This window comes from Sapajus apella, unplaced genomic scaffold (genome assembly GCF_009761245.1).
Source record: "Sapajus apella isolate SASKATOON/1434 unplaced genomic scaffold, GSC_monkey_1.0 scaffold6, whole genome shotgun sequence".
Classification (NCBI taxonomy): Eukaryota; Metazoa; Chordata; class Mammalia; order Primates; family Cebidae; genus Sapajus; species Sapajus apella.
Window position 1 is genome coordinate 3,194,849 of NW_022436946.1, and position 19,669 is coordinate 3,214,517.

The window sequence follows — 19,669 nt, forward strand, 5'->3', positions numbered from 1 at the left end:
TTTGGGTATTATTAGGCATGAGGGGATGAAATAGTTTCTAAAGTGACTCACTTCCTTTGATTTGTAAATACTTCTTTGGAAGCTTATCCTTAATATTTATTCAAAAATTTGTAAATGATTACTGATAAACCATATATTTATTTATTTGTTTATTTTTTGAGATGGAGTGTCACTCTGTTGCCCAGGCTGGAGTGCAGTGGTGCAATCTTGGCTCACTGTAAGCTCTGCCTCTCAGGTTCAAGCCATTCTCTTTCCTCAGCCTCCTGAGTAGCTGGAATTACAGGCTCGCACCACCATGCCTGGCTAATTTTTGTATTTTTAGTAGAGACTGGGTTTCACCATGTTGGCCAGGCTGGTCTCGAACTCCTGAGCTCATCTTCTGCCCACCTCAGCCTCCCAAAGTGCTGGGATTACAGGTGTGAGCCACTGTGCCCGGCTACCATTTTCTTATAGTCGATTTTTAAATGCTCGCACTCTGTACTTAATTAACATCAGCTGGGCAGTTAGAATTGAAGAAAAAAATCTCACTTCATGATTTATAGAAATTCAAATCCAATAAACAAAATTTCCATCTATCTCTATATAATGATGAGTGAAATATATTTAATATGGGCAACTATATTATGAATGTGTTTTAAAAATTGTTCTAATTGGTGGACTTTTCCCTACCAGGACTTTATATTTTGGTGTTGAAATAGTAGGCATTATTCCATAAAATAAATATGTAAGGAAATAAATTAAATAATAAGTACTTTTTCCTCTTCAAAAATTAGATACTGCTAATACTACAGCTCTAAAGCTCATGGTAACCTTTGGATAAATGTTGCAGTTACCTGGTTAATGCCAGCTCTTGTGCCCCTGTAGTCTAGCACTGGCAAAGTCTAGGCTACAGAGTGAGATGGCCAGTTCTTGAGGAGAAAATGGGAGTAGTGGGGCTGGACTATGCTTTTAGAATTTCCCCTTGAAAACAACGGGATTGATATTTTTCTCCCTTGAAAGGAAGGAGTGAAGAGGAGAGGCCAGGCGTGTCCCATTAGGAGAGCATCCTCTGTATGGAAGGAAACACTAAGGGTGGGCAGAAGCAACCTCTCTCACCTCCCAGATAAAGGAGGAACTCTTTCTGCCTACAGTTTATGAATTATACTTGGGCTGTGCTGAAGAGTAATGAAATTATGAGGTCATGCAAACCTTGGTGGTATTCAAAGAAAGACGCAATAGAACAAATGATTCCTAACAGCAGGGATGCAGTGACTTCTCCTTGACAAAAGAATTACCTATGGAAGACATCACATTTTATTTCACAGAGGTTGAATCCCTATGAACAGATTTGATACTCCGAGTACTGAGAATTTTGCCTGGAGGTCGTCATTCCAGCTTGCACAGACTTTGAATGGATCAGCTGTACCAGACGCATTTGTTTTTCGCTTGGTCATTAGATTTTATATTACTGCAGAGACAAATAAAATAAAAATCATTTCAGAAGAAGCTTATTAGACTGGCATTTTTGTTATGAGTAGCCTACTTTTTACTAAATATGAATTTAAATCATTGTAAAACATGAAGAAGGAATATTCTGGTGACTTATCATACAAGACTAAAAGCCCTCTACTCTGCCTCTGTTATTTTTTTTTAAAGGAAAGTGTACATATTTAGTTTGGGAGATAACAGCTGCAATACATTAAAGATTGATATGTACTCTCCATTTTTTACATTCATGACAGTGTTGATCAGGTCAGTTAGCTCGATTTTGAAGAATAGATTTTCCCCTTTTATTTACTATTTACATGGCTGTGTTCTGACCATAGGTTTTATCCTAATCTCTTACAGCTGTCTTAGAGTGTGTCTCACTGGTCATAGGAGGACCAAAAAGAGGAATAAGAAGGCATCCTCGGGTAATAGAAAAGCAATAAGACCTGGAGTTAGTTGAGAGAGGACAGAGAAATGGACAGGTGCCCCCACGCTGTGCCAAGCATCTTCCCATCATTTATCTTATCTGAAAGCATGTGAGTCTTACGGGCAGGAGTTGCTACCATTGAAGCGTAGAGGTATTCACTGATTTGCTCTGGGCCATAGCAGGTGTCAGGATCCACATTCACCTCAATCAGCATCTAGAGTCAGTGCTCGCTCCACATGCCACAGCGCATCAGGGGCTGAGTTCTGCTGAGTGAGCCTGTGAGCACTTCTGTAAAGTAGGAACATATACTAACATCAGATTGCTATTGTTAAAATTGTATGTCACAATATATGTGTTGCGCTTTGTTAAACTCTAAAATGCCAAACAATGAAGATGATGTATTATTGAAATTTTAGCAAGATTCTTTTTTTTTTTTTTTGAGATGAAGTCTCACTCTGTTGCCCAGGCTGGAGTGCAGTGGTGTGACCTCAGCTCACTGCAACCTCTGCCTCCTGTGTTCAAGTGATTGTCCTGCCTCAGCCGCACCCCAAGTGTTCAAGTGATTGTCCTGCCTCAGCCGCACCCCAAGTAGCGGGGATTATAAACATGCACCACCATGCCCAGCTAATTTTTTTGTATTTTTAGTAGAGACAGAGTTTCACTATGTTGGTCAGGCTGGTGTTAAACTGGGGAAAATAACTTAAAATACTTACTCCTCCAATGTGGTATAGTTCAGTAGAACCATCTTCATAACAAAAAAAGAAAATCATAATTAAGATGCATTTTACTTGAAAATTATTGCCAATAGCAATTTGTACAAAGAAAGCTAGAATCACTAAGAAGAGAACCTCTGAAGCAACATGATACCTCCAATTGGTTGTTGAAAATCCCTGTGTACACAGGTATGGTATTCATAGGTGGGACACGTGGCCATAGCATAGGAAAATATTAGTATGATTAAAATGTAGCAAGAGCAGAGAAATGTCAGTGGGTGGCGTTAAATAAAAGATTTTTTTCTAAGTACTGTCAGGGAAAATCTTATGCTTACTACTTTCCTAAAAACAGACAGGAGAGTAAGTGGGGGAAACACACACATACTTTTACCCTTCAAAGACATATCCCTTCATTCATACGTAGTAATCAGACACCACCAGCTGTTTCTTGCTCACAATCGTTTTCAAATTGCCTGGCTACTACTCACCTTGTTTCTTCCTTGCCTACACATTCGTCAGCCATCAGAACCACCTACAACAGCTTCCACTCAGAATAGCATGGTTACTAACAAATCCCCTCAAAGGGAAAATAAATGTGTGCAGTTGGGTGACACCCTTCCTTTTTCCTTCTTCTTCCCTGTGGCTGGGGCCCACTTGGCACTAAGAGTCCTTCTGTCCAGATGGTGCACTCTTTTCTGCTCCTGCTTTATCACATTCTCTGCCAAAGCACCAAGTGCCAGTTTTCCGGTGAGAATCTGCTTGCAGAAAGCTAGCTGCCTAGGTTATGTCACCTCCTTTGTAGTCTACTGGGGTTACAGTGAGACATCGGCTAGAAATAGAAGAGAAAGGAGGTAGGCAGAGATGCAGTTTGTACAAAAAAGAAAATTATTGGAGAGATGGAATTCATTCACTCACCTGTGTGAACTTTATTAAGTTATTCTGACTCTCTGGACTTCAGTTGCCTCATCTGTAAAATGAAGGAGTTGAACTGGATGATATCTATTGCTTCTCACCTCTAACATTCTGCAATCTTGTGGCCATTTAGCTTATATTGCTTTAGATGATGCGTAGAAGTGAGCTCCAGGCCGGGTGCGGTGGCTCATGCCTATAATCCCAGATCTTTGGGAGGCCGAGGAGGGTAGATCACGAGGTCAAGAGATCGAGACCATCCTGGTCAACATGGTGAAACCCCATCTCTACTAAAAATGCAAAATAAATTAGCTGGGCATGGTGGCGTGCACCTGTAGTCCCATCTACTCAGGAGGCTGAGGCAGAAGAATTGCTTGAACTCAGGAGGTGGAGGTTGTGGTAAGCCGAGATCGCGCCATTGCACTCCAGCCTGGGTAACAAAAGCAAAACTCTGCCTCAAAAAAAAAAAAAAAAAAAACAAAAAAAACCAAAAAAAAACTGAGCTCCATTGTGCTGAAAACCTTCTACATGCAAGTGTTGACTGTATTACATATGGCTAGCCAGCAATTTGGGGGAGGAATAAATAAATTTCAGATAAGTGTGGGTGGTAGCTTCTTTATAGCAAAACTGGGTCTGACTGATGAAACATTTCAGAGAGGTCCTAATTTCAGACTGTCGTGTTCTTCAATGTGGAGAAGAGTTTCAAGGAAGGTGCAGGTTACTTGTGATGTATACAATCAGTCTGGTGTTGCTGATGCAGGAAAGGATGATTTATTGGGGTTTTACTGTCATTTAGGTTTCAGGGACATAGTGATCAACAATGTTGAGCCTAATAGCCATACAGCAGGTTGTGCAATGGCTCCCACCGGTAGACTACAGGCAATCTTTCTGCTAGAGTGCCAGATTATGGCTACATGCCCTTCAAACATTTTTGCTGAGGTGGAGGCCATTCTGAAAAGTTTTCAGAAGGGTTTGGCCTCATCTTGTTTCCTACTGAGGCCATCAGAGCAGCTGTGAGAGCACTGCTCAGGAGCCCTGGCAGGTTCTGGAGCTGTCCAAGATTCCCAGACTCCAGGGAAAAGTCTGCAGCATTTTTATAGGACTCTGGGCTCTCACTCAACTCCACGCTCTGCTGTGTGGCTATAAATGTTTCTTTGTAGATTTCGTTATCTACTATGAAGAAAAGTAGAAATGAAGAAGAATGCTTGAGGTAAAAAAGAATACTGCTGTTTTGATATTGAGCTTTCACATATCTGAACTATGAGTCATTCCTTCATCAGTATGTTCTAATAACTATTTTGAATATACAATAACTACATACTTTGTGATCTTCCCACCTTTCTTTCCTATTTAAGCTTTCAGATTGGAAGATATGGGTAGAACTGGATAGAAAAACAGGTTTGTTTTTTTCTTTCCTAAGCATGCTGGAGTTCTGCATACAATTATGTATTAAAATGGGTATCATTTAATACATATTTATTTTTCTGTGGCACATACCCTGCTGTGCACAAGAACAACTCAAATCACAAGAATCATATACAACTCAGAGCTAGGGAAATTTTAGTCTTAAAAGTATGTTTGTCTACTCAGACTGCCACAACGAAATACATAAACTAAGTGGCTTAAATAACAGAAATTTGTTTTCTCGCAGTTCTAGAGGCTAAACATCCAAGATCAGGGTCCTAGCCAATTACGTTTCTGATGAGGGCTCTCTTCTTGGCTTACATACAACCACCTCTACATATGTCCGCACATGGCTTTTCTCAGTGCACTCTTGTTGGGAGAGAGAGTGCACACTGTGGTGTCTCTTCTTATAAGGATGCTAGTCCAATCAGGGCCCTACCTCTTATGGCCTCATTTAACCTTACTTCCTTAGAAGCCCTATATTCAAAAACAACCATGCTTGGGGTTAAGGCTTCAATATATAAATTTTGGTGGAATACAAACATTCAGTTCATAATGAGAAGTACACTTCTCAGGGGAAGTAGCGTAGGGTTGAAGATGGAGTGATTTAGCAGCTAAAGAGTATGGTCTTTGGAGTCAGTTACATCCTAGTTTGATTTCTTGTTTTGCCACTAACTGTGTGACCTTGGGTGAATTCATTAACCAAATATTTTTTGAGTATCTACAGGGTCTTATTTGAGGAGTTGGCCATGGAGTTGTAAATATGACAGAAGTAACAATACTGTTCGTGAAAATCCTTAGAAGAGTAGACGGAGCATGTGAAGGATTCAGCAAATGCTAGCTTTCAAAATTTTTTGCTTAGTTCAGGCCTAGTAGAAATAGGTTCTATTTTGTTTAGAATCCCCTGGATTTTCCAGGAATTGAGTCAGCTCCCAGTGGGACTATGCTTTAGCAAACATTATACAGTTTCTACAAGGAGAGTGTATATCCCCGAGGTTTCTGAGTACTGTGCATGCATGTACTTGTGTATTTGAAAAGGCATGTGTTCAGGTGGGGAGAAGGAAGGCGGGTCGCAGATGGCAGGGACAATAGAGCTGAACGTAAGCAGAGGTAAAAAAGCCCCTTTCATTGTGCACTGACTGGTGGGACTGTCGTTACTGATTGTACCATAGGAGAATTTGTTCCCCAATGGTCTCTGGAAGTCACCCATTGTCTGAAATTCTTTCAGGTGAAAGGTGAGCTATAGGAGATTCTTCTGCTGGAGATTCTGCCTAGATTTTCCCAGTCTACCTTAGGGAGCCTCTTCAATTCTGAGGTCGTGTAGATTTCTTTTCCCAACTCAATCAACGGATACATAAGCTCATGTGCACACACTTGGGTAAACTTATTCACACACACACATATGTATACTTTAAAAAATTTATGATAGAGGTTTTTTTAGGTGTAAGAGCATTGAAGGTATAAATATTACAATCATCTTTGTTTTCTGCTAAGGGAAAGAGATGATTCAGCAGCGTCCTCTTGCTGTTTAGAATCACAGATAACATCTTTTAATTCTTTATTGATTTTAAAATTAATTTGTTACCATAACAATCTAAAGATACCTTAAAAGCTGTCCTCTAGAATCTCTAATAATACCTCAAGTACAACCACTGACTTAGAGTTTTTTCAATCACTTGAAAGTTTTCTAACCTCTAAATTGATTCTGGTGGCATCAGAATGCTGCAGAAAGGGCATCAGGCTGAGGGAGACCAGAGGAATTGGAGGGATTCTAGTCCTCTATCTGCCCCAAGCCAGGAAGGACCTTGAGAAAGTCACCAACAGATTCCCCTAGAAGCAGACTCTAGTCTTCCAGTTTAATTAATCTCCCTGGGATTTAATATTTTCTTTTTCAAAATGAAGGTGTTAGAGTAGATGACCTCAAATGCTCTTCCTGGTTGATCCTTAAAAGCAGCCAGACTGAAATGTCACAGACATTATGCTTTATGTGCATTAGCACACTTAATTTCCTCATAACACTTGTCACTCACATTATCCTCATTTTCCAGACACGGAAACCAAAGCCTAGAGAAGTTAAGAAATCTGCCCTGAGATCCTTATAGCAAGTAAGCAGTAGTCATCCCCAGACTGCATTCATAACCATTATGTGATCCTGTTCAATAAACTGAAATAGTCCTTGCTTGCCCAGACCTGAGCTTGGTTGTAGGGGGATGCAATTAAACATAAGACAGTTTTCTGCATTCCTGTGTGTTCAAGTCAGATTTGGGAAACATAAAGAAACAAGCATACAAAATAAATACTTGAAGTGATTAGATTTTTGACTGCTATATAAACAGTAATTTGGCAAAGGAAGAGATACATTTGGGCTTGAATTCTTCAACATGGGCATGGGATTGTGGGGGTTGGTCTTCAAATATGGATAGGATTTGAATAAACAAGGGATTTACAGGAGAGAACATAACAAGGGAAAAGGTGAGACAGAAGTCATGTCTGGTAAAGGTAGTGGCTGGGCTTTCCCTGAGTTGTGGAGGTCTGAGTTAGGAAATTAACCTGGGAAGATAGAGGGCTGGCCTAGGGATGTGATGATGGGAATGTAGGGGCTTCATTCCAAGTGACGACTAAAGGACAAAAGTAGATTTAGGGACAGTTTAGTTATAGGGGATGCAAGGAAAGGAAATATCAAAGACGACTCAAGATTTTTTCACTGGATTTCTAAGAAATGTTAATATTGCCATACTGCTCTGTGAAAGATATAAGGAAGGATTTGTGGGTGAAGAAAAAGCATGAAGATATATAGAACTTTCTGGGAGCTGAAACTTACTAGTGGAAAGGGACATGTGAAGAATGAGAATATTTTATCTTCTTATTTAGAGGGGATGTATGCGTATGTGTTGCTTCTGTGTTTCCAAATCTTCTGTAAAGTCTGCTCTACATACAAAGGATATGGGAATGCTCCTTTTTGTTTATTTTATTTTTGTTTTTGGTGGAAATCAAGGAAAGAGGCTATATTACTCCTATGGTAGATAGTTATTGTGCAGAATAGGAACAGTTTGTGGAGACACTGAGTTAATTTAGCTGGGGTTTGCAGCTAATGGGAGCATGAGGACCTACCCTTCCCAACCCAGACACACACTCCTATCTCACCCTTGCTCTTCTTAACATTTGCATTAGACTTTCAATAGGGTGTGGAATGGGAAGGAAAAGAAGAAAGCCCTCAGCTGATGAATGTGTTAGATATGGAACTGTAATCAAGAAAAGTGGAGAGCAAAGTCATATCTATTAAAAGCAATCTAAATGAAGTAGAACAGTTCTAATCCTATGATATCCATTCATAGCATGATTATTAATAAGTTGGTTTATTTAAATAATCTTTTATATCCCTTTAAACAAATCCTTTGGAACTTTAAAAAGCAAAGAAGCTAGGATTAGTTCAAGTTTTCCTAATGCACATTCTGCCAGGTTTTGAGGAAAGTATATATTTGGCAGTTGACATTTATTGAGTACCAGTTAGAATTCAGGCATTACACTTTGCACTGTGGGAAGATACAAAAGAATCATGTCTCTGCCCTTGAAATCCAGTGTTTTCTTCACACATGGTGATCCTTTTCTATTGACAGAGAAGGTATTAACTTGGAATCTTAGATTTTAAAAGGAAGTTAGATTACTATACCATTCTTTCCAAGTCTGCAATGCTTTTTTTTCCTAAAATGAGATATTCCAACAGCATCCTTTATCCTCTATTTCTAACTTGAATCTCAACAAAGGTTGAGGAAATTCTAGAAAAATCAGAGCTAGTAATGTTTATAGTGATTAGAACTTAGAGACAGAGAGAGAGAGAGAGAGAGAGAGTGTGTGTGTGTGTGTATTGGGGAGAAAGAGAGGAAGGAGGGGTAAAAAAATTAGTATAGAAAATTGAGAGGTGACAATTGGGATTTTCAAATATGAAATATTTATAGGTCTTAAAACATTTTAAACTGATTTAGAAAACTGGAAAAATTACTAAACCAGATTTAGGTTTGCAAGCTATTGAGTTTTGTCCCATACCTCATTTTAAAACATGTTCTAGGCTGGGAGCAGTGGCTCATGCCTGTAATCCCAGCACTTTGGGAGACCAAGGCAGGTGGATCACCTGAGGTCAGGAGTTTGAGACCAGCATGGCCAACATGATAAAACCCCGTCTCTCCTAAAAATACAAAAAATAACTGGACGTGGTGGCGTGCATCTGTAATCTGAGCTACTTGGGAGGCTGAGGCAGAAGAATCATTTGAACCCGGAGAGGGGGCAGAGGATGCAATGAGCCAAGATTGCACCATTGCACCCCACCCTGGGCAAACAGAGTGAAACTCCATCTCAAAAAAAAAAAATATATATATATATATACACACACACACATATATGTGTGTGTGTATACACATATATTTATATATATTTATATATATATATATGTGTCTGTGTGTGTGTGTGTATGTGTGTGTATTTTTTTTCTCCATGTCCATTTGTCCAAATGATAATTCACTACAGGTCAGCTGTATGATTTCATTCACATATGAAATGAAATGAAATTCACAATGAAAGTATCATAAACTGGCATAAGATTGTTATCTAACGTGACCATCATCTCTATGACTTTTTCACTTGTTTTGAACCTTCAAGAAGGAGAAATTTCCTCTTCAGTGGATCTCCTTCAGTGGATCCCAGGATATCATTGAAAAGCTCGGACTATGTAAAGGATCCTGAATTCAGTTGAAATTTGTCTTTCTGAAGCTTCCATTTATTTATGCCAATTGATAACTTAGAAACACAAACAAAATAGGATAACCCTATTCATAATATAGCTATGAAAGGTTTGAAGCTTTCTACTGTATCAAACCAATCTTCATCCACCTCTTCTGCACATCCCTCTCGGCTGAGCATACTCATTTCATTCTTCCTTTCTTTGTGGTATATGTATTGAAGTTCTGTCATTAACTAAAAAATATCCAATAGGCCCATATTCTTGTTGGTGATCATAGTGATGACACAGTATCTTTTTTTTTTTTTTTTTTTTTTTGAGATGGAGTCCTGCTGTGTCACCAGGCTGGAGTGCAGTGGTATGATCTCAGCTCACTGGAAAACTGCTTCCTGGGTTCAAGTGATTCTCCTGCCTCAGCCTCCCAAGTAGCTGGGACTACAGGCATGTGCCACCACGCCTCACTAATTTTTGTATTTTTAGTAGAGACAGGGTTTCACCATGTTGGCCAGGCTGGTCTCGAACTTTGAGCTCGTCATCGGCCTCCCAAAGTGCTGGGATTACAGGCGTGAGCCACTGTGCTCGGCCGATGACACAGTATCTTAAAGTTCATTCATTCATTCAAGAAGATATTCACTGAGTACTCACTAAGTCATAGTACAATGCTGAATGGTAGAGCAGTGAACACAGTGGAATAGAATTGTCATTCCCATGGAACTTAGTGAGGGAGACAGAAAATATATTAGATATATAATATAATATATAATGTAATATAATATATAAGAGAGTTTAGGATGAAAATAAGCAGTACATGGCCGGGTGTGATGGCTCACGCCTGTAATCCAAGCACTTTGGAGGCCAAGGTGGGTGGATCACCTGAGGTCAGGAGTTCAAGACTAGACTGACCAACATGGTGAAACCCCGTCTTTAAAAAAAAAAAAAAGGAAAGAAAATAAGCAGTACAGAGATATAAGACATAATTGGGTAGAGAGTTGTTAGGGTCATTGGTTAAGGCGACCTAGGAAGCCCTCACTGAGAAGATAAGTCTTAAGACTTATGAACATGAAGGAATGAGTTTGAGGATATTTGAAGAAAGAGAGTCACACACAGTTGAAAGAGCAAGATCAAAGGTCTTGAGGTGGGCCAAGGCTGGTATGTTAAGAAAGTGAAAACCAGATAGCAAGGAGGCTAGTGTGGTGGAAAAGGAAAAGCTAGAGCAGAATTAGAAGATGAAGTCACAATGAGGTTAGGTCCTTCAGGACTTTGGCTCTGAACCTGAGAGCCATGGGGAACTGTGGAGCATTTGGAGCAGAGAGTGTCTTGATATTAATTTTAGCAGAAATGCTTTGGTTGCTAGTGTTGGTGTTGATTAGATAGAAAGTGAATCAGGAGGACCAGCTGGGAGACTACTGCAACAATGTAGGCAAGACATAATGGTGGCATTTGGACTGGCGTAGCAGTGACATCCGTGAGAAACAGTTGAATTCTGGGTATAGTTTGAAGCTAGAGCTGATAGGATTTGCTAGTGAATCAGAAGTGGGTTGTAAAAGAAAAAAGTGGTTTCAAGGATAACTACAAGACTTTCAGCCTGAGCCACCATATGCTGAGCTGAGAAGGGTGGGGATAGGGAGTGAGGAGCAGGTTGGTGGAGGTTATAAAGAGTTCAGCTTTGGATCTATCAACTTCAAGCTGCCCATGACCCCATGATTGGAGGTCTGGGTTGGAGATAAATGTGAGAATTATCTGCATAGAGATGGGATTTAAATAGAGGAGTTTGAGGGTTATCACCAAAAGGGGGAGAGCTATGTAAAAGAAGAGAATATAGTCGTGAGGGTTCCTGGGTGGTTGACCTACACAGAATTGGGCAGACTGCTTCCTCTCCTCCTATATATCCACTTGGACTAAAGCTCCTTGGAATCACATTAGTCTTCTGGGCAGCTCTACATACTGTGGACTTGTATTGAGCTTTCTGCTTCTGACTTTCCCAGCCTATCCTCTGAGTCTTTCTCCTATGAGCTACTCCTAATGTGCATCCTCCTCCATCCCACCACCTCTGGGTTGCATCCACTGTGCAGAGGCTGTTGGACCCCCATGAAAATTTACTTCGGAAGTCAAGACTGATAATGCTAAACTCTAACACCAAAGGTATAAAAAGATTTATTACTTACAAAATAGAAGTCTCAGAGATCAAGATGGGCTTCTCAAGGAAAGGATACTCGTTCCATATTTACATCACGAAAGGAGGCTGAAGCTGGGTCAAGGTACCCATGCGTGGAGAAGGACTTGCATGGTTTGTATCTCCTGCAGGAACCAAAGAAGGAAACACCCAGCCTATTTTAAAAGCTTTCTCTGAGATGGGGCAAAAGGGAAAGAATGAGGGGTGAGGGTTAAAATATGGCAGTAGTCAACTATCAAAAGATAATATTAGATACATTGCTATATCCTGATTTTGTGTAATTAATATTATGGACTTGAGTTCAGGGATCATCCATTTATCCTTATTCAACTCATTCTTGTTAAATGTAGCCCATTAACCCAAGCTACTAAAAACTCCTTGGATCTGATTCTGTGAAAGAGTATATTTGCAATACTACCAAGCCATTCATCAGTGGAAAATGTAAGATGATAGCCTCAATATTGTTAATAATTGATTTAAAAATGCTGAATATTACAAAGCTAAGAAGAAAGCACTGTGGCACCCCACTCAACTCTTTCTTCCAGGTAGGCATAATCCGTTAGCCACCCTTCTAATGTAGCCAATCACTAATTTGCTACATTAAACTGGCATCCAAACCTTATTATTCCGAATTGTCTCAAAGAAGATCATTGTATTAGTCTGTTCATGTGTTTCTATAAAGAAATACTTGGGGTCGGGTAACTTATGAAGAAAAGCATTCTAATTGGCCCATGATTCTGCAAGCTGTATGGGAAGAATGGTGCCAGTAATGCTTCTGGCTTTGGAGAAAGAGAAGCACTGGGGAGACTTGCTCTTATTCATGGTGGAAGGTGACAGGAAGCCAATATCTCACATGGCAAGAGCAGGAGCAAGGAGGAGGGAGGCATCACACATTTTTAAACAACCAGTTCTCACATGAACTCACTCATCACCAAAGGGATAGTGCTGAGCCATTCATGAGGGGTCCACCCACATGATGCGAACACCTCTCACTAGGCCCCACCTCCAACACTGGGAATTACAGTTTAACATGAGGTTTTTAGGGGACAAATACCCAAACTATATCAGTCATAAACAACAATGTGAACTCTCTTGCATAAACCCAGATGATTTACAAAATTAATAATAGTATCAAAGGAAGAAATGTGGTTATATTTGCTTTGTGATTAGCTACTGAGAATGCTGTTGGGAATCCATCGTAACTATACCTCCCTGAAGCTTTCTGAATTTAGTTTCATCTGGTTCTGGTCTCCTACTACTGCTCTTAGTACCCAGAGATCTCAATGACAAAGTATTTTATACTGTGTTTATAATTCATTATTATAAGGAGATATGAGTTCATTTAGAACATGTAGGTACTGACCAATAGTCTTTACCCTCATTGGGGTTCAATTTCTTACTAATGATGTTCAGCTGGAGTTTTGGAGGTTGAACACCATAATTTTATATCATCATTATATCATTAGTTCAAAGTCACAGGCCTTCTTTTGCTCCGTAAATTTCTTTGGTATTTTTAATCCTTCCTCCTCCTAATCTCATCTCATTTGGGGCTCTAGTGACTGATGTGAATCTAACTGGCTCTAGCACTTTCATACTCAGTGTCCATTTCATCCTTTACTCATTTGATACCTTCTATTTGCCATGTTCCTAGTGCTGTATTACCAAGATGATGAATACAAAATACATGAATACTTTTCAATTGTATTTTTCTTGAAGAACATCCGAAGCTACATTTTTTAGTGTTCTTTCCCCTTTCCTCCTCATTTTATAATTTAGCAATTGCACTCAAAATTGTATTTTTGAGAACATCATAACACTTTTGAGTCATAATCTCCTTAGGAGTCTCATGCCATGAATAATGCATATCTTTTCTCTAAACATTTTGCAGAAATTAGTCTAGGGTGTACAAATCGTGATGTCCAGTTTTCTTTTCCTTGGAAAAAAACAAAATTCAAGATAGCCTGGTCACTTTCTTTTAGACTTCACATTACTTCCACTTCGTCAATAAGTTCCCCTTGTTGTCAGAGCTAGTTCCAAAGTGGTTGTTTCCTCTGGCTGTTTCCTAGCCTTTTGAGAGATTTAGTTGTCATTAACGATATTCAAGAACCTTTTACATAGTTGGCTTTTCACTAAATAAAATATTTGGCCTATTCATGGCTGGTTGAAGTCTTGGTTCACTGCTGATAAGAACGGAAACCTTGCCTGTCTTGTTCACCACTAATTCCTGCATCATGATGGGGCCGTATGGCCACTAATATTATAACTTAGTGTTTTCTGCCTTTGGGAAATGGAGATGTCTATGCAGCATGAATCTTTTCAACCTTTAACACTAATCTGCTTCTCCTCTTAAAAATCTTTTTTTTTAAATAAGACAAATTCTTCCCTTACCATGTTCTAATGTAGAGGGCAATCACATTACGTTTCAGATATTCATTGTTTCATATTTTTATTCATTTAACAAATATTTATTGAGTGTCTATGTAAGAATAACAATAACATTAAAAGCTATCGTGATTGAACATTAACTATGTGTTGGGCACTTCCTAAGGCAATTTATATGAAGTAACTAATTTGACCTTTACAATCCAACTGAGATGCAGAGATGTTGAGAGAATTTTCCAAGGTTAACATTTTAAGGGGAGGAATATGGCAGTATTCTGGGCACTGGTGATCGAGCAATAGATAACATGGGCAGGATTCCTTTTCTTAGAGAGTTTACATTTCAGCGGGGAAAGTAAATGGTAAATAAATTTTAAAAAGGTACTTTGACAGAATATGTGCTGTGAAAAGAAAACCGTGAGGATTTTCTAGAGGGAAACTGGAGAAGAAAATACCTTTTATCCGATGGCCAGGGAAGGGCTCTCTGGGGAGGTAACAGTTTAACTGTGCTTCCTCCAGGATGTTTTCAGTAGCGTGTAACAGAAAACTGAACACATGATAGTTTAAATAATAGGAAAATTTGTTATCTTACATAGAAAATGCCTTAAGCCAGGCATGGTAGTACATGCCTGTAGTTCCATCTACTCTAGAGGCTGAGGTGGGAGGATGGTTTGAGCCTAGGAGTTTGAGGCCAGTCTGGGCAACAAAGAAATACTCCATTTCTTTAAAAAAAAAAAAAAAAGATGTCTTAAGATAGAAGGACTCTGGGATCTGGGAATAGTTCAGAGGGTAAGGATGTAAGGAAATACTTCTTCTTCCATGCCTGTCTCTGCATGGGGACTGGCTACCACCTTGCTCGCAAGATGGAATGACACTTCTAGCCATTCTGTCCTCATCTACCTCAGGCAAAGTTCATAGGTAAAAAGAAAGATTTTTTTTTTTTCACAGATCTCTCTTTTTTTTTTTATCAGCAAGGAAATTGTATTAGTCTGTTTTCATGCTGCTGATAAAAACATACCCTAGACTGGATAATGTATAAAGAAAAAGAGGTTTCATGGACTCACAGCTCCACGTGGCTGGGGAAGCCTCACAATCATGGAGGAAGGTGAAAGGCATGACTTACATGGCAGCAGGCAGAGAATAAGAGTCAAGCAAAAGGGGTTTCCCCTTAAAAAACAATCAGATATCACGAGACTTATTCACTACCACAAGAACAGTATGGGGGAAACCAGCCCCATGATTCAATTATTTCCCACAGGGTCCCTCCCACAACATGTGGGAATTATGGAAGCTACAATTCAAGGTGAGATTTGGGTGGGGACACAGCAAAATCATATCAGAAATCTTTGTTCCCAGCAGACTTCATATTATGCCATATTGGCCAAAATTGTGTCACTTGTATGAGAAATGACATTTCCATGGCTGGTGCAGAGTCTAGCTTTTAGTTAGACTGATTGAGTCAGTCACTGGAGCTTGGGTTTTTATCACTTTTCCTAAGTCCAAGAACAAACAGAGGAGTAAACACTTAAAAATTAGGCACAAAAAAGGGGATAGATTGGGATAGGCAATTGCTAGTCCCTGTAATAAGCCTCATCCTGAGAAATGGGAAGATGTCCACCATATGAGGATCTGGGGGAAGAATTTTCAGAGAAGTAAACAGGTACAACTCCTTGAGTGTAGGAACTGGTTTGTCACATGCTCACCTGGGATCACAGGAAGTAGGGAAACAGGAAGAGATGAGAAGTGAAATGGTGCAGTGTTTGAATGTGGGCTCAGGAGCTGTAGTTTCTGGGTTCAAATAACAGACTTGTGTTTATTGTTTGTCATTTCACAAATTAAGTTAGCTGTGTCTCAGTTTCCTAATTGTTAAAACACATGTAAATAATAATATAAACTCATGAAATTGTTAAAAGATAAAAAAGACAAAGAAAATAAACAATTAGAACAGGTTGTGGAATATTGTAGGTACGGGGTAATGAATGCAGCGAACCACCACCATGGCATGTGTATACCTATGGAACAAACCTGTATGATCTGCACGTGTACCCCAGAACTTAAAGTATAATAAATACATTTTAAAAAAGAGTATTGTAGGTGCTCAGTATTCTTGAGTCAGCTATCATTGTTGAATCACTGGTTCGGAGTTCAGATCACATAGGATCTTGGATCACCTAGAACAAGCGTGTCAGTTTTATTTAAATTAAACCGTAAAGCCATTGAAGTGTTTTATGCAGGCAGTGATCTAAAATGATTTAGATTTTCACAGATTAGTTTTTTTTCTTTCCTGCTATGTATACAGTACAGGGAAGCGGGGAAGAGTGAATGCAGGATAGTTAGTAGGATTTTACAGTAAAGCAGGTCAGGTGGGTTTGACTAGGGTGAAACCACTGGAGAGGAAGTTAGAGCCAACAGACTTTAACAGCTTACACTTCAGCTCGTGGTTTAGGGAAATAAGGACTTCTGAATGTCTGACATGTAAAATTGAAAAAATTGTGATGCCTTTTACAGAGATGGGGAAGGATCCCATAGGATTCATAAAACTGCCAAAGGGGCCTATGGAACAAAAATGTTAAGAACCCTGCTTTAAAATCCTTTGTCCATGAATCCCCTCTTCCATGTTTCTTTCGAGATTTTCTTTTATCTTTCCTGTCTTCTTGGTAACTCACTTTCTCCCAATCTACACACTTGATCTGATGATCTATAAAACAATTTGTGAAGATGATTTAGGTCAAGCTGGTTTATCATACAGCAGAAGTGAGAACACAATGAATTTAGCACTAGATTGTTGAATATGTCCCAGAGCTTTCAAAGCCCAGCTGTTCAAGTTCAGTAAATGACTCTCATAAAAACTGATTGGTAGTTATGTTCATTTTTATTTCTCCTACCCTTTCCTTCCAGCTGCTAAAGCCTAATTTTTACTGTAGGTCAAAATAATTTTAATTTCTTTCATTCTCAAAGTCAAGTTGAAAGGAGACAAAAGCCATCTCAGTTTAGCCTGATCGCATTCCATTAACCTAGTCCAGATGGCCTTCAGTGATGGGTGGATACAGGCCCCTCTCCTACCTGTCCCTCAAAGTGTCCTGTGAGGATACAATCTAAGTAGATATCCATCATCTTTGCATACCACATGGACTTTTTTTGCACATGTTTTACTGAACATCAACGTTTAAAAAGGCAGTTCATAAAGTTCTTGCAAATAGCTCAAACCATATTGCATTTTAGTGGTGACAACAAAAACAAAACCTTATAAATTATACTTCTTTTTTTTGGCAAGGTCCACTGTCATGTTTGTGTGGCTCTGCAAGTACTATAAGTCACAGGACAAGTTTTGCTATACCTAAAGATGATATCATTGACATGCCACTAGTATTGGGGCACTTAAATTATCTTTCTGGTAGTGATGATGAAGTGAGGCTTTTAAAATATTTCTTTCCACTTTTCTTCTTGTGATAAAAATCACTATATCACTCAGGACACTTTTTGTTGCAAATTATAGAAACCCAACTTGAGCTAGTTTTGGCAGAAAATCTAGGCATAAAGATCAAAGGAAGAGTAAAAGACATTTTTACAAGGCAAGGAACAGAGCAGTTTCGGGAGTCTCGGGAACAGGCACTGATGTTTGAATACTGCCTATGTTCCTTTGCTTTCCATTCTCCATCTCTCATCTTTTTTTTTTCTCTCTCTCTCAGCAGAACACCTTCTTCCACTGACAGCTTTGAGGCTGTATCTTTCCAGTGTTAGAATCAGAAACGAAAGGAGTCTATGTCTCAACTCCAAATAGAAAAATCCTAAAAAAGAACACTGATTGGTGATGTTAGGACAGAGGCCCAACAGCCACCAAATCATTGCAACAAGAAAACAAAGGTTACATCGTTAAGTGAGCAGCCCTCAGATCATGACTAGATAGGTCAAGGGGTAGTTCCCTAGGAGAGTGGGGGACGCTGTTCTCAGAAGAGAACCCTACTCAACAAAAACAAAACAATTTTTAAAACGGCAAGTGTTTACTAAAAGAACCCATTTGCGAGATGGCCTGAAAAAATTGGCGGTTAACTCAGCAACTAGGAAATAGATTTACTGATTCAGGAGTGGCACACACCTCTCGTTAGTTTTCAGCCTCAGACACTTAAACTATTGGATGATTTTCTCAATAGACTTAGATATCTAATTCAAGATCAGTACTTTTCCAGCAATCAAATCTTATCGAATTGTTTTGCTTTCTTTATATCTCTGTTTTAATTTAAAGAAGTTTTCTTTTTTCGTTGCCTATTATGTGGTCCAGGGAATTTCTTTTTTAAGAAGCCATCTAGTATAAAATGAACCTGAACTGCTTTGGAGGTTAATCAGAATTTTCTTTATATACCAATGACTAGTTTATAGATGAGCAGAATTATTTGGGCCAGATAGTAACACATATCTGGAAGGAATTTTATTGATAGCTGGCATAATCCCTACATTTGACCAACCAAGTCAGATCCAGAGAAGGTAAATGAGTTGCCCAAGGTCACACCTGTCGTTATGAAAAAAGCCAGCACTGACACCCCAAGATGGCCTGACTTCTCTAGTTTTCTTTATCTTTTTTATCACATCAGGCTTAGTGAACAAAAGTGAATATAAATTCAACAGGAATGCATGTGAATATAAGTTTGGGTCATCCCAGTTCACATTGACGAATACTTGCTGCCGTTACAACTTAGAATATCAAGGGCAAACGGGGGGTACCTTGCACCGAGAGCAGCTTTCCTCTCTCGTGTGCAGGACATTCAGTGTTGAGAATATTGTGGGCAGCGTAAAAGAATCACAGAGGAGATAGATTCCGTCTCTCTTCTTTCGACCCATGTCCAGTCAGGTTCTACTCACCATGTGTCTCTCCAAGCAGCCTCTCCTTTGCTGTGCCACTGATGCGACAGCTCCTTATTTTCCCTGCTTCCCAAACAGCATCCTTCCAACCCATCATCACCATAGTGATCTGTCTAAAATGCAAATGGGATTGCATCAGGCTCCAGCTCAAAATAGTTCAATGCCTACCCCTTCCTTCAGCCAGACAGGATAAAATTCATTCTCTTTGTACCATCATTTCTCTCTGCCTCTATTCTCAATTCCTGCCAAACCTGGTCCCTGATTTGTTAATATTCTACACAGACCTAATAATTAGGACTCCTAGAAATTGGGGCCATGGAGCCTTACTCATCTTGACGTATCTGGTAATGCACAAGTGTTTATTGAACTGGATTTCTTTTGAACTAGTCTGAAAATCAAACAAAGCTATTTACTGAATAAGTTAATGTTTTTCTGATAAAACCACAACTATAAGTAATTTCTTTTATATGTTACATCTTTAGTCTTCTGAAACTAGATTCATTACTATTATGGTACTATAAGCAACTGATGAAATAAATGGAATTTGAATTTTGCAATCTGATTTGCAGCTTGAGGGAATATCATGGAATGCAATGCAAGGCAAAATC

General features: G+C 39.3%; 2 long non-coding RNA genes across 2 annotated transcripts in view; one reads left to right on the forward strand and one right to left on the reverse strand.

Annotated features, from left to right (window-relative positions):
* The window catches only part of LOC116549160, a 304,678-nt gene that overhangs the window by 75,410 nt on the left and 209,599 nt on the right, over window positions 1–19,669 (forward strand). The window lies entirely within an intron of this gene.
* LOC116549161 lies at window positions 1,271–19,275 on the reverse strand. The gene is made up of 4 exons (XR_004267728.1): window positions 19,062–19,275; window positions 11,818–11,950; window positions 2,015–2,182; window positions 1,271–1,447 (listed from the first exon to the last, which is right to left on the reverse strand). It is a non-coding gene; the product is annotated as an uncharacterized LOC116549161 (long non-coding RNA).